This window comes from Mandrillus leucophaeus, unplaced genomic scaffold (assembly GCF_000951045.1).
Source record: "Mandrillus leucophaeus isolate KB7577 unplaced genomic scaffold, Mleu.le_1.0 Scaffold178, whole genome shotgun sequence".
In the NCBI taxonomy this organism is placed as follows: domain Eukaryota; kingdom Metazoa; phylum Chordata; class Mammalia; order Primates; family Cercopithecidae; genus Mandrillus; species Mandrillus leucophaeus.
In genome coordinates this window covers 513,798-518,974 of record NW_012101787.1, presented here as the reverse complement: position 1 = coordinate 518,974, position 5,177 = coordinate 513,798, and positions in this window count along the sequence as shown.

Below are 5,177 nucleotides of genomic sequence, written 5' to 3'. Positions count from 1 at the left end.
AAGATACTCTTAGCTTTAGAGGGGAGTTCAGCCTCTCCCAGACACTCACTGCATCAGCCTGGTTTTCTCTAGTTACTTCCCAGCCATCAGACTAAAATCACGAATCTCAAGGAATTTGTTTTTCGCCTTCACCTCCTTGTAGTCAGCCATTCTAGCTTTTCTGTGTGATTGGTGAGTAGTTTTCAATCACTTATGGCCCTTATAAACACGTCACTTCCTATTTGCTGTGTTGTCTCCCCAGATACATTCTAAATCGCTTATGGGAAGGAACCTCGTACGTGCCCTTTATACCTTTCTATTGCATCTTGCACAGTGCTGCGTACGTTTGATGCCCAGTGAAGGGGCATGTCTTTCCAGTGGAAGAAGACATGGGATAAAGTACAAAATAAAAGTTTTCTAATAGTTAAAAAGCAGAGAGAACTAGAAAGCGAAATTAGGGAAGGGGAGGGAACAATAAAGAAAAGAGAAGAATACTCCTTTGTTCCTTGGGCTGCTAGCATTCTTTCTCATCTGAGAGTTAATGTTGAATCTGTTAAGTGCTGTGTCATAATAAAATGTCCAAAGTGTGTATATTTTATAGTCCATCATCAAAGGCATTTAATGTTTAACCCCACTTTGATTTCTATGTGAATGTTGACTCAAGTGTCCCCCTTTTCACTATGGCAGGAAACTCAGTGTTGTCCTTGAATAAGAATTGAATCATTCTTATTCAACACATATTATTTTCAACACAGTATGGCATGGGGGCATTTATTGGATAGTTTTTCAGTATATCTCATTTCCATAAACTAACTTTCTTTCTTTTTTTCTTTCTTTCTTTCTTTCTTTCTTTCTTTCTTTCTTCTCTCTTTCTCTCTTTCTTCTTTCTTTCTTTCTCTTTTTTTTTTTTTTTTTACAGGATCACTGTCTGTCACCTAGGCTGGAGTGCAGTGGCATGATCTCAACTCACTGCAGCCTCAACCTCCTGGGCTCAAGCAATCCTTCCACCTCAGCCTACTGAGTAACTGCGACTAGAGGTGTGTGTCACCATGCCTGGCTAATTTTTTAATTTTTTGTACAGACAGGGTCTTGCTATGTTGCCCAGCCTGGTCTTGAACTCTTGGGCTCAAGCAATCCACCTGCCTTGGCCTCCCAAAGTGTTGGGACTAGAGGCATGACCACTATACCCAGACCCTATAAAAGCAATAAGGATATAGAAAAAACTTTCCACTATCATGAAATAAAAGGTAGCTACTCATTGCTATTATTTCATGATTGCTATCAACTCCTTGCTATTAAATTCAATTTGACAGTCTATGTTACAGTAGAAGGTTCTCACAACTAATATAATAGCTCTTCACTTTGTCCCTACATATGAAGTGCTGTCTATTATGGTTTCAACCATTCACATGCTAAAATGTAAAGTGTCCTCTTAAATGCAGAGTCATTTATAAAATCAGTACTGTAACTTGGAGACAATTGAAACTGATCTCTTCCATGTAACACCAAAAGCATGTAAAAGTGTGAATACATTTCTCAGCAAGAGGTAGTGAAAAACAGGGCTGATTTCGTCCTATCAGTTCTGAAGCATCAGGCCCCGGCATCTGCTCAGAACCTGGCTGCATGCTCTGGATCAGAGTCAGTTATTTGTCACTGATATGGGTGTAAGGCTTGTCACCATTTATCCAGGATGTTTGACACATCCAGCTCACCCAAGAACGCACTGGCAGAAATCAAAGATTATTTGGGGCTGGGTGCAGTGGCTCGCACCTGTAATCCCAGCACTTTGAGAGGCCGAGGCGGACAGATCACCTGAGATGGGAAGTTTGAGACCAGCCTGGCCAACATGGCGAAACCCTGTCTCTACTAAAAATATAAAAGGGGAGCTGAGGCAGGAGAATCGCTTTAACCCAGGAGGCGGAGGTTGCAGTGAGCCAAGATCGTGCCACTGCACTCCAGCCTGGGTGACAGAGCAAGACCCCGTCTCAAACAAAACAAAACAAAAACCAAAAGAAACCACAAAGATTGTTTGGAACAACCCAGAAGAAAGCTAAACACTTGGAAATAATTTTCAACCCGAAAAAAATTCCTGAATATCAAACATTCCAAGTTCTTTTATTATTATTTCACAATGTAGTCAGATAAAGATCTTTTAACGTGTCTCAATTTTACAAACTTTCCATTTTCTAAGTGCAGAGAATGCCTGTTTTTATGTTGTTGGTGGGTATCAAGGGCATGCCCTAAACGCATGCAAAGAAAACAATTGAGAAGTAAAAATTATGGAGCTGAGGAGATCACAGAAAAAATGTTAATTAAATACCTGGTTTTTATTTTTTCTTTACAAACACACAGACTACGACAGTGGTTCTAGCCCCAGGTCCAGAGGTGAGGGAAGGAACTCAGTCAGACAGCTCTACCAGGAAGTTTATCTGCAAATAGGAAAGTTATTTTACTGACATTTACAGATTATCAGAGCACATGTGTTGACTGTATGCTCTGGGTATGCAGAGGGTCTGGGTAGAGCTGTACACACCTTTTTGCTGAGTCCTCGTTGCTATCTAAGATGTAATATGTGGTCCTGAACATGGTTTGTTCTGTGACTCTAATTAGAAACCAGATTATGAGCTGGACCTTCTGGGCATAAGTCTAGAGCTGTGTTGTCCAGTAAGGTAGTGACTTGCCATACGTAGTTATTTATACTTCGTTTTATTTTATTTTATTATTATTATTATTATTTTTTGAGACGGAGTCTCCCTCTGTCGTTCAGGCTAGAGTGCAGTGACGCGACATCGGCTCACTGCAAACTCCGCCTTCCGGGTTCACACCATTCTCCTGCCTCAGCCTCCAAAGTTGCTGGGACTACAGGGGCCCGCCACCATGCCCGGCTAATTTTTTGTATTTTTAGTAGAGACGGGGTTTCACCATATTAGCCAGGATGGTCTTGATCTCCTGACCTTGTGATCCACCTGCCTCGGCCTTCCAAAGTGCTGAGATTACAAGCATGAACCACTGCGCCCGGCCTATACTTCATTTTAATGCAATGAAAACTTCAGTTTTCAATAGCCACATTTCAATTGGTCCGTAGTCACATATGATTAGTGGCTCAGGTAGAGATTTCCGTCATCACTGGAAGTTCTGCGGACTGTGCTAGGTCCCTGGGACCGGTATTTGTGAACCAGCAGCAGGAATATCGCCTGGAAGCTTGGATGAAATGCTGTATCTCAGCTGTGTCCAGACCTACTGAGAGAGAATTTTCTTTTTAATGACAATCCCAGGTGATTTATGTACCATTCAAGTGTAAGAAGCACTGTTCTAGACAATCGAGGTGTAAACCAAAAATAAAATTCTAAGCACCCCCCCAACCATCTGAACGGACTTCCTCCTCGGCCAGAATACTCTTAAAATTTAACCTGAAAAACTGGTTCAGGCCATGACAGGAAGTGGGTATCGGATGTGCCTCATTATACCTCTCTGGTAGTAACATCAATATAGACTTGAAGTCTGATAAGAAACATTTTACAACCTATTCTCTCTGAAGCCTACTACCTGAAGGCTTCCTCTGCAAATAAGAACTTTGGTCTCCACAATTCTTTATCTTAACCCAGACGTTTCCTTTCTATTGATCCCAGGTCTTTAGAGAAACTCACCCAATTGTTAACCAAAAAATGTTTAAATCTATCTATAGACTGGAGCCTCCCCCACCCCCTTGCACCCCACTCCCACTCCTTGCTTCCAGTTGTCCTCCTTTCTGAACTAAACCTATGTATTTCTTAAATGTATTGGATTGAAGTCTCATGCCTCCCTAAAATGTATAAAACCAAGCTGCACCCTTACCACCTCGGGTGCATGTTCTCAGGGCCTCCTGAGGGCTGTGTCATGGGTCATGGTCACTCCTGTTTGGCTCAGCATAAATCTCCTCAAATAGTTTACAGAGTTTGACTTTTTCCATCCATAGAGGAAGCATACCCTAAGGCTTAGAAGAAGGAAAGAACTGCATCCAGATTGGGCTATAGATGCAGTTACTTCCTACAGAAATGCGTCTTTCCTATGGCTTCTTAAAACTGAGAAAAATATTAAGTTATGAGAAAAGAAAAGAACTTTTATCTGAGGAACGCAGGTCCTTTTAATTATTGGGCCCAGAGAGGCATTAAAACGAGGCAGCAACTGTCGCAGAATTTTGCACCTTAGTTCAGTCGTAAATGGGTTCTTTTCACACAACCAGGAACATTTAGGCACGAAGGCACATTAAAGGGTGAGTAGAGCAGGATTGTATTGGGTGAAGAGAAAAATGGAAAAAACAGCAAAGCGAGATAGAGTCCTGCTAACAGGCCCCCCACCTCACAGATTGAATCCCAGGCCACCATACAGGAACTGAAGAGGCCAGGCTCCTCCCATTGCCCATGGCTCCGCCCCTTCCCCCAGGGTGCATGTGGGCAGGCTCAGACAAGGTCCTGGGCAGGTTCCCTCATCTGCACAAAAGTATCTAATGTAAACGCTTGTGGGGCAGGTCGAAGATTCTCCGGGGATCTCTTTTTATATGCCCAGGCATTTGACTGTCTCACAATCATGCCCTACTCCCCGCTTTGAGCTACGTATTCATTTCTTGAAATGGCTTGCTATTGCCACAGGCAGCTATAAGTTAATCTAATAATGCCACATGGGACACCATAACCCACACCCTAATGCTTCATAGTGTATAGCTAATCAGTGTTATTTCTGTAAACCAATGGGAATTCCTGACCAACAACTTTGTCTTAGCCCACTCCCTGTCTCCCTCTTTTTGCCTTTAAAAATTCACTTGCAACTACTGCAAATTGGAGTGTATATTCAGGCAACTTAAATCTATGCTTCTGGGTTGCAGCCCTCAAATGTGGCCTGAGTAAGCTCTCTACTTATATTAGTTTTGCCTCGGCTTCTCCCTTTTAAGTCAACTCTTACCTCTGGCTACAATTTAACAATCAGTGTCTGTACAACTGTTTGTGTTGACCAATGCCTTCTTTCTTGACCTGCTCATAAAAATAGCTAAACATTTATGAAGCCCTTACTTTGAGCCATGAACTGTTCTAGGTGCTTCATCCATTTTGATTCATTAATCCTCACAAACAGTTCTACAGGTGGCTTCTATTAACTTTATTTTACAAATGAGGATTCTGGCCGGGCGCGGTGGCTCAAGCCTGTAATCCCAGCACTTTGGGAGG